Consider the following 11,390-nt stretch of genomic DNA (forward strand, 5'->3'; position numbering starts at 1 on the left):
AATTAAACTCATTTAACAAGACTGAGCTTAACCTTTGATTTGGATTGACATCCACCTCAGACATATTTCCGGAAGAAAGAACCGGTGAACTTTCAGCATCTGACCTAAGAGGATTGTCTTCAGCCATCTTGAGGATTGATCACGTTCGGATGAAGCAGAAGTAGGTTATTTTTCCTGCTCTGATACCATGTTGATTTTCAAGGAATGAATTGTATCTCATTCATTCATCATTTTTAGTTACAAGAACAACAAAACATATATAGAGGAACCTATAGAAAACTAAGAGGAAAGCTACGGAAACAATGGAGAGTTAAGACCCCTCCATGACACCTCCACCTAACTTAAACCACTAATTAATCCTTACAATGATGATGAGGTCTCCACTCTACCTAACTAAACATCATCAAGGCTTGCATTATGCCTAAAGTAGATATTAAACTAAGATGCACTAAAGCATCACTTAAGTTTTAGCCGAAAGTTTGAATCCATGCATTAGCTAGCTTTCCATTATTCTATTCTTCCATGATACTCCATGATGCTTCCAACTCTTAGGAACCCTGCTTCCAACTCTTAGGAACCCTACTTCCAATAAACAACCATCCAATAATAACAATAACAGACCTTCTAGTTCACAACAAACCTCAACTGATTTCCAATATATATATATATATATATATATATATATGATTCTTACATGTAATAATCTAAGTCAATTATGTAGGTTAAGGATGTTAGATATTGGTATGGAATAATGACTAGAAACAAGCATGGAAGATGATATGATTTTACTAACACTGCTTAATTATATCTCTCAATCACAAAAATATTTGTAATGGTCCATAAAGAATGAAAATCACAAATGAAGAAACCAAAACCTAAATTATCACTATTTGTGTCATCAAGTTTATTCATTATGGACTAATGTGTAAATTTAATATAAAATGTAACAGAGTATAGGTCCAGCAATATTGGGTTTGAAAATTAGGACGATTTATTCCTCATTCCTTATTCTTGAATTCATGTTATTTTATCACAAATACCAATATAAAATAGCATGATAAACATACATAATAGATAATCCAACAGAACAAATTCATAAATTATATACAAATATATATGTGGATGCAAATTTCTTCCTCCTTGATCTTGAACAAAATTGCACCTACAAAACAAATAACACCTTCGGTCAAGGCCAAGAGCCTCACGCGCCCACGATGAATAGGGGGCTTTGGCCGAAGAACCTCCGATGCCAAAGTTAGAATTTAGAGAGAAAAGTGTTTGAGAGTTTTGGAGAATTTTAGCAAGAGTGAATCCCTCCATTTTGGTGAAAATGGGAGCCAATATATAGGGCATGGCCGGTCCTCTTTGGAAGAAAGAGTGGCCGGTTTTGGGGTGTAATGAGTGATTTAATTGGTGATTGATAGATTAATTAGGAATTAATCCATTAATTAGCCAATTAACCTTCACTTAAATGGAATGTTATGTAGGTTATAAAATAATTACCTAAGATGAGGATGGATGAGAATATCTTTGAATTGGTTACCTATTTTGGATACTTTTGACTTGATTGACGGATGATTATCCACTGCTCGCGCGTAGGAATCCCGGTATGCCTCAAGGGTTTTTTTGTCCTCTTTTACCCAAAAATCCACGTATCGCCTTGTGATTATTTGTAGCTTCACAATATAGATAGAAGGCTTCCCAGAACCCCCTTACTAGTTCACTCAAACTAACTTCTCTGAAAGCTTTGCCGAATCCTATTTCGAACAAACAAATAAACAAAACTAGAATTAGAATGCAAGCTTACGGTTTGTAAGTACCCAAAAAGCTGTAATAAAATCTACACTTAAAGCTTTGAGACTTACAAAAACAGAGCTAAGACTTTCTTCTCAAAATACCTAGGAACTCAAATTAGGGAAAACTAAAATTGGGGCTTTTAAGGTAGCTGTTTATAGGAAGGAAAGAAATCATTATCACCTAAGCCAGCTATACCTAATAAGCTAGATTACTCAACTAATCAGAGAGGATGAATGAGCAGGCTAGGCGGATCGGGATCCTCTCCTGATTCTTAAAAATTGATCCTGCTGAGCAGGTAATCGTGATCGTTGAAATGTGATCCAACGGTCATAATTATTATAACTTTATAGGATTTTCCTGTTTGTAGCAGTTAGATTAAATTTCAACGATCACGATTTCGTGCTTAGCAAGCTCAGTTTTTTAAGATCAGGAGGGGATATGATCCTAGGCTAAAATCCAAATTGGAAGACATCTGGCTATAGACTACCACCTCTTGCTTTATATCTCTAATTCCAATGGCACGCTTAACTCGCTCTGAAATAAAGTTTTGATAATGATGGGAATTTAAGAATAGCTTAAAAGGTTAGTTGTTATATTTGTCCTTCGTGTCCAGAAGAGATGAGAGGAATAGAGAATAGTTGAGAGAGAGGGAGGCTGGAAACATATTAAAATATAATATAGGAATGGTTGAGGTTTGAGGTTGTTGGGCATGGGACAACTAATTGTCCATTTTAGCTTCCCCGTTTGTTTTGTTTTATTGCTTTTAATGGCCTTTAGCTAATATTATTAATCTTATAAAACTCAATAATAACATGCACAAATAGATTGTAAGGGGAATTAACAATTAAAACAAGTTACACATACTGATAAAAATAATCATACTATTTAACAGTAATTTAAATGAGGGTTTTCACAACATATGACTTGTCTACTTCATTAAAGTTGAGCTTGAAAATTCAAAACTACTTTTTAAACATAAATGTAGAGATATGTCAATGTTTGTATTGATTCAAAACAACATTTTCAAGCTATATAAGAGATTTAGTACACCAATATATTGCCTTACTTTGAAAGAATTCTTAGTTTGTCAACTTTATTTATCTCCTATTCCTTTTCTAACATATTAATTTCAATTCTCATTTTTCCTTATGCCTCTCATAGGATATAGTAAATGGAATTTCAACTTCTGAAAGTTTGGACGAGATGACATGTCATATATAACAACTACAAATACATAAAAACAAATATAGATGTGTAATTGATGTCATAAATGCTAATTATATTATATATTTACCCGCTTAACTTTCTGTTTGCAGGAATCAATAACAAATTCTAATGTCTTTTCACAAGATGAATGAGGCAAACAACATAAAAATTGATCAAGACTTTCTTTTTGTAGATTTTTTGCAAATGGAAAATTGGAGGTGTGGAGAATGCACATGATATTTTGGCGTTGTGCAACACGAGGAAAAAAAGGAAATGGGCCAGTTCGGAACGGGTCCACGGGTCCTTTTCTTTCTTTTTATTTTTCCCCTTTTTTGGCTGGTTTAGATCGCCTCCCGAACTTGCTCGCTTATCCTCCAAATCTTTGCATCGCTGGAGCTTCACCAGATTCTGCAAAGAAGATCTAGAAATTGTCTAAAATCAGCTCTATTCCTTCACCAAATTAAATCAAAACCCTCCAGAAAAGGGTGTGAAGGAAATAACCTTTCTTGGTCTGCAACAAGTGCCGGCTGATAGAAGCTTGAGATTCAAAGGCACCATCTGCAGCCACACAAACAGAAATAAAAAAGTTCACAGCTTTGCTGAATCTAAGCTTATTTGAATCAAAACCCAGCAATATACAACATATAAATACATATATAGAATTTTAGATGTTAAATTTGGCAGTACTTGAAATGAAAGTTGGAGAGGAAGAAGAAGCAGGAAGACTTAGAAAAAGGAAGAGGAAAACAATGGAAAAGCAGAAGCAGAAGCTCTGATTAAACACCATACTTTATGGGTTTTCTCTGTCATCACTACCAACCTTTTCGCCCTCTACACTCTTCTTCCAGCTACTACGACTTCAAATCTATCCCCGGAAACGCCGTGTTCACCCAAACCTGCCTCGATTCTACGTCGCGAAAGCCAAAATGTCTCAAATCCTCATCCGGGCCTTCTCCCTCTGAACTATTCTTCAACCACCCAGCCGCCTTCTCCATTCCATAACCACAACAACCAATCTCCCTCCTTGCCACCGCCGAGTCATCATCAACCCGCCCAGCCCTTATTGTTGACTCGCAGGAAAACGGAGTTTGACTCATCCACGACCTCATGGCCTAAGTGGAAGCCATCCAACAGAACATCTTCAACCTTGCCAAAGCTCTAGTGACCCAAATTGGCTACCTAGCAGGTTCATAAGCAGGTGTTGGCACTCAAGTAGGAGAGGAGAGAGATGGAGTTCGAGAAGACGATGGAGATTGGAGTGAGCGATTGAATCTCGAAGCGGAAACCTGGACACACGGGACATCCACTAGGGTAGGAATTAACGCTTAAGATTAGATGATAGAGTATCATTTAATCTACACCGTTCATTATTATTAGAAATGGGTCGGTCTGGGACCCTATTTTTCTAAGGATTAAGACCCGGCCTGCCCCGTATTTGACAACGCCCCGTACCTTCCCGGCCCGTTTAGTTTCTACAATATTTGGAACCAGTCCGTACCTGCCCCGAACCTACATTACCCGTCCCAACCCGTGGTTCCTCTACCCCTTTGCCCACCCCAAACTGACAATACTATCCTTTCTCCTATGCTTCATTCAATTTCCACCTTTCCCTACTTCTCTCGCGCTCTCTCCTCTCGCTCTCATCTGGTTCGAGCACAGACCCATCTATCCTCTTCATCTCCTCTGGTTCAAGCACTCTTCACCAACAAAAGGTGAGTTTTCTTTCGTTGCAATTTCTAATTTGCTTATTTTGACAATTTTTTGTTGGAATATTGAAATATTGAACTGATTCAACTATAAGTCATTTTCTTCATTTTTCTGCAATTGATTTTTGTTCCAAAATGATTTGCTGATTAATTTGGTTAAATTCTATTTTTAATTAATTTCAGTCACTCAAGCTATGTGCTCAAAGGAAAAAACTTCAACCATTCAAGTCATTTGTCCAAAGGAAAAAGCTTCAACCACTCAAGTTATATACACAAATGAAAAAACTTCCATAAGATTTTCTTTTCTCAACAAAAAAAAGAAAGAAGGAATTGGGCTTAAGAAAAAAAAATATATGTACTTGGGCTACATCCAAAAAAAAAAGAGGAAAGAATTTTGAAGTCTTTTTTCTTCATTGGCTCGGGAAACATAAGACACCTTCTTCAGTAATCCTCATCAATAGGAGATTTGGGGGACACCTAATATATTCTAATACACTTTAGTACTCGAAAGTTTCATGAGTACTCACCAATTTGGGTTTTGCAAGTCTCCAACCCAGAAGCTTTCCTCACTCGTGAACTTGGGGGACCACTGTTTGTTCTGTAGTTCACCACCCTCGAAACTACTAAGAATCGGTCAACCTCATACCTTTAAGGACCCACTGAAGAGTTGATGTGGAGGCACCCAGCTGAAGAACATGAGTTTTTCTCCAATCAAGAAACCAATTACAACACGACAAGCGTCAACCTAAAAATAAAACTCCTAAAGTCCCACATCAATCGTGGATGGGAGCCGAATACCCTCATCAACTATACAAGGAGACCGTTCTCGAACAATTATTTGCTAATATCATTATTGTGCATAAACTCATCATTAGAACTCACTAATGATGATTATGCTTAAACTTATGTCTTGTGTAAAATCTTCATTATTAATGAGGACTCCTCCACCCTCGTTGGTGTAGCCCAATTTAAGGTGAACAACGTACATCTTGTGTTGCTTACCTACCTCCATCTCTTTGCATATTATCCTCACTAGGTGATGGAGCAACCTTGCGATGGTTACAAACTTCACACTTTACATCGTCCCAAAGTCTCACTGATTTTGTGCATCAACATTTGCAAATAGTTTCTTACAAGCAAGTGAGCCCGCGTGATGTTGTGAGTTTTAAAATTGTGTTAAACAGGCGGAATATATTAAAATCTATTAGCATCCTTATGTCAACAAAGAATAAAAAATAGATGTTTGTAATATATAGCAAAAGTTTTAAAACTCTTTAATTCTTCTAGGTAAATTTGATAAATACGTACAATCCAATCTTTGACCAATTTAAGCGTATACTTTTTCTTTTCTTGTATCAAATTTGTCATGTCACCCAAGGTCATATGCAAAGCCAGCTAACTGAAAACATTTGTATTAAATTGTACAAAAGTTGAGTACGCTTTAATTGAAAAAATAATCACTAATACAATTAGGCAAGAAGGGGAAGGAGATAATCCCGAGGATCTAGAAAAATTTTGATTTCAACAAGAAGTTATTGACAAGGTTTTACATACGTACCTGCAAGCTCCAAGCTGTGGTATCAACTCCAAAAAATAAAAAAAATAAAAAAAATAAAAAAATTGCCCCAAACGTTAGTATAGAAATGTTTTAGTCCATCTTAAACTTTTGGTAGCTGAGCTTAATGGAGTACTTATTGGTCCACAGGTATACACCAAAATTTTCATTTTGAGCTATTTGCATTTGGAGGATTAGTTTTTTACCCCAACATTTACGTATTATCTTGAAATGGTGTTGCAGACTGCTTCAGATTGGTTATATGTATATCCAAAAGGAATTCACGATCTTGTGCTCTACACAAAGGAAAAATATAATGACCCACTCATTTATATTACTGAGAATGGTATGTCATACATACTTTTAAGCCTTGATTAATTGCAAATGTTTCACTTATTTATAATGGTGTAAAATGAAACTACACGTCTTTTTATATTTTTAGAGGAAAAAACTAAATTTAATTTTTTGTGCAATAATATGTACGTAGGTGTATTGGAGTAGAATAATCCAGAACTATCAATTGACGAGGCTCTTCATGATAGGAGTAGAATTGACTACCACTACCGTCGCCTGTGTTACCTTCAAGCGGCAATCAAGTAAGTAGTTATTAACAAATTAATTAAGGCTATATACTGCCTAGCCTTCTTAAGTTATTGTTATTTAATCATTATATTGACCTAATCCATTTGAACATTTGTGTAATTGTGTGCAGAAATGGTGCGAAAGTGAAGGCATACTTTCCATGGACATTGTTGGATGACTTTGAATGAGATTCTGGATACACAGTCTGATTTGGTTTAAACTAAGTGGATTATAATGACGGGCTGAAAAGACACCCAAAACTCTCAGTTCAAAAATTTGCTTAAGAAGAATTGAAGAAATTAAAAGAAATTTATTGTTGATTATAAACATTTAAGTGGATAATTGCCCTTTTTATGTATTTGTATTTCAATTCCTTCTGCATTTGTATTTCCTTTCAATAATGTAAGTATTCTTTGAGATTCAATAATTCAATAAAAAGCTATAAGAGCTGTGAATGCTACAGTAAAACCTCTCTATATAAAGGAATAACTTATTTATAGTCATAAACAGTTTTGGTCCTACTTTGGGTTCAGGAATAAATACCACATTGTAATAAGTTATTATTTTTCTTGGTCCTATTGTAAAGAAACTCGCCTCGACATGGTAGTAATTGTTAATAAGTACAATAATAAGCAAGGCCACAAAAAAAAAAAAAAGGTTTAAGATGGACAAAAACATTTCTATACTATTGTTTGGGACGATTTTATTTTTTTATTTTGTGGCCTTTGCTTATTATTGTACTTATTAATAATTACTACTATTTCATGGCAAGTTTCTTTACAACAGGACCAAGAAAAATAATAACTTATATTACAATATGGTATTTATTCATGAACCCAAATTGGGACCAAAACTGTTTATGACTATAAATAAGTTATTCCTTTATATGGAGAGGTTTTACTGTAGCATTGACATCTCTTATAGCTTTTATTGAATTATTGAATCTCAAAGAATACTTACATTATTGAAAGGAAATACAAATGCAGAAGGAATTGAAATACAAATACATAAAAAGGAAAATTATCCACCTAAGTGTTTATAATCAACAATTAATTTCTTTTAATTCCTTCAATTCTTCTTAAGCAAATTTTTGAACCAATGTGCTGAGAGTTTTGGGTGTCTTTTTAGCCCGTCATTATAATCCACGTAGTTTAAACCAAATCAGACGGTGTATCCAGAATCCCATTCAAAGTCGTCCAACAATGTCCATGGAAAGTATCCCTTCACTTTTGCACCATTTCTGCAGGCACATACACAAATGTTCAAATGGATTAGATCAATATAATGATTAAATAACAATAACTTAAGAAGGCTAGGCAGTATATAGCCTTAATTAATTTGTTAATAACTACTTACTTGATCGCCGCTTGAAGGTAACACAGGTGACGATAGTGGCAGTCAATTCTACTGGTATGATGAAGAGCCTCATCAATTGATTGTTCTGGATTATTCAACTCCGATACACCTACGTACATATTATTGCACAAAAAATTAAATTTAGTTTTTTCCTCTAAAAATATAAAAAACGTGTAGTTTCATTTTGCACCATTATAAATATGTGAAACTTTTGCAATTAATCAAGGCTTAAAAAGTATGTATGACATACCATTCTCAGTAATATAAATGAGTGGATCATTATATTTTTCCTTTGTGTAGAGCACAAGATCGTGAATTCCTTTTGGATATACATATAACCAATCTGAAGCAGTCTGCAACACCATTTCAAGATAATACGTAAATGTTGGGGTAAAAAACTAATCCTCCAAACGCAAATAGCTCAAAATGATAAATTTGATGTATACCTGTGGACCAATAAGTACTCCATTAAGCTCAGGTACCACAGTATTTACAAACATTAGAATACAATTGGTGTAAATATTAGAATATAATTAATGTAATTAAGAAGTCAAACTAGGTCAAGAAGAACAAAGGACTTAAGCTATTCAAAGTAAGTTTCCTTTGGCACTCACTTGTAAGATCAGCTCGAGGGTCTGTTACGAAGTTTGCCTGTAGTGAATTGTTCTTAGGTGTACTAGTTGTGTATCTAGCAGTATAATAATTTATTCCAAGAAAATCAAACGATCCGTTTAGCAACTTGGATTGTTCTTTTGTGAATCTTGGCAATCTTTTTCCAACAATTGATCGCATGGTGTGTGGATAGTCACCACTTGTTTATGGGTCCAAAAACCTACAAAACATGAAAATTCCAAATATTAGCCTAATTATAGCATTATATATAAGAGTACTGCTAGCTAGGTAGTATCAATGTTACAAGTCATAAGTAAACATGTAATTGGGATTATATATAATTTAATAAGACACTTGCCATCCAAACATAAAATCCAAAGATCGTAAGGCAGCATCTTTATCTTGCTTTGACTCCAAAGCAGGCTCAAACCAGTATGTCACCAATGTTATTCCTATCAAGCCTTTCTGAGATGCCTGTCCAAAAATATGAATTTTGGTTGAATAAATAGGAGTTATAGAAAAAGATACAACCTTTAGATTATCTTACTACTGAGAGTATTCCCTCTTGTATTACAACTCAATAATAATGATTCATATAGAATTCTCAATTAGGAGCCCATATGTTGACCCAAAAAAAAAAAAAAAAGGAAACTGTTATTGAACCTGATATCTATTCTTGTACAATTCTACAGCTGCTCCATTAGCAAGAAGAATGTGGTGTGTCACCAAGTATGGTTCAATGGCTGAATCTCCACTGGTGCAGTTTAGATTTTGCCAAGAAGAGCAGCGTCCCGGTGCTAAAGTCCCAACAGCATAACCCATGCTACTAAAAGTATATGGCTCATTTACCGTGAACCAGTGCTTGACTCGATCCCCAAATTCCTTATAACAAAGTTCTGCATAGTCTTTAAAATGATCGCTGTAGATACAAATTTATGTTACATATATCAGTATGTATTTTATCAAATTACCAATGAGAAAATAAATTTTGTTCACTTACACAATACGAGGGCTTAAGAAACCACCATATTCATCTTCTAAAGCTTGGGGAACATCCCAATGAAAGAGTTTTACAAACGGTTTTAAACCTAGAGTACATGATCAGTAAAATCAAATTAAAAGTCTAATTGAATGATGTTCTAAAAATTCATGTAATAATTGTTTAAGGTAGGATGATTAACCATTGCGTAGGAGTTCGTTGATGAGATTGTTGTAATAATCAATTCCTTTTCTGTTAAAGCCACCACTTAATGTTCCATCTAATTAGAAGAAAAATAACAAGAAAAAAAAAGGGTTAACCAGTAGATAACTCAATCACATTACTTTAGTTAAAAGTATATAGACGATCTCATTATATATTTATTTTATTTTTATAAAGGCTCCAATTTAATATGTTAACATGTGCCCTTCAAGTATAAAGGGTCAAGAGACAAAGTTATGAGGTTTTAGACCTTATAGCGGTGATATTGATCTATAGCGACGTCTCCGTTACTGCCATCAGCGATTTTTTCTGTAGTTATTCAAAAACATAATGGTGAAATCCATATCATGTGCAAGGTACTTTATATGCGTGCGCATTGATGAAGTATATACATATATTGTACATATCACATGACCACGTACTATTCGTCTCCCAACAAAGTGCATGGTTATTAGAGAGGTTGGAGTTTACTTGTCCTCACGAAGAAAAGAATGAGGTGCTATTTATACTCCTTTTGAAATGAAGTAGCTAAAGTTTTCATATTACCAATTGATTAAATCACAGACCTGGATGTTTGTGGGTGAAGGTATCCCATATGCTTGGGCCTCTTCCATCTTCTTTTACTGCACCTTCATACTGAAATATACACACATGCATATACGTAAGAGTACTACTACACACGCAAGGAAGATGTCAACATTATAATTCATGCATGGATGCTAACTGCATGCATAAAATACACCAAAAATATGGTAAATAATCCCAAAAGAATTATATAAATTTGAGTGTGTGTGTAAAATACATATATATACAGACCTGGTAAGCTGCGGAACCTGTGCCAAATATAAACCCTGGTTCAAAACTGCTGCGATTGAGAAATTCGCAATGAACAGGTGGATCTGTATGAGTTGCTTTGCTATTTGTCAATGCAAAGCCAATGAGTAGCAGCACACCAAAGAGCAAAGATCGTGAATATTTCATTGCCATAACTTGGGAGTTTTGATATCGATCGAGATAATTAAGTTATCTCCTCCTGGAATATTGCATGGGGTTTATATAGAGAAAGGGAGGAAGGGATATGGTGTCTACGTACTAGCTCATGAGAATAGTAAAGGGTTAAAAATTGTAAACAAAATTGACTTTGAAAGCCCTAGTTTAAAGACCAAGTCATGGTTTGTAGTTTAAAAGAAAGCACGTTCCACCTATGAGGAATGCACATACTCTTCAAATTTTATATTGTGATTCTTCAGTTCCTTAATCTTTATTTGAAGATCATCTAAACAAAAATAATTATTTGAATTTGAAATCGTTTAGTCATTTAAATATATGAATCCAATCGATAGTGTTGATACTAAGTAAAAGATTTATAATGAAC

At 34.6% G+C, this 11,390-nt stretch overlaps 1 pseudogene; it reads right to left on the reverse strand.

Moving 5' to 3' along the window:
- Positions 1 to 7,914: 7,914 nt before the first annotated feature.
- Positions 7,915 to 11,031, reverse strand: LOC125471024 (annotated as a pseudogene).
- Between the last annotated feature and the right edge of the window lie 359 nt (positions 11,032 to 11,390).

Source organism: the organism of the source record quoted next, unplaced genomic scaffold (assembly GCF_019419815.1).
Source record: "Pyrus x bretschneideri cultivar Hongxiangsu unplaced genomic scaffold, Pyrus_bretschneideri_v1 Contig55, whole genome shotgun sequence".
Lineage (NCBI taxonomy): Eukaryota > Viridiplantae > Streptophyta > Magnoliopsida > Rosales > Rosaceae > Pyrus > Pyrus x bretschneideri.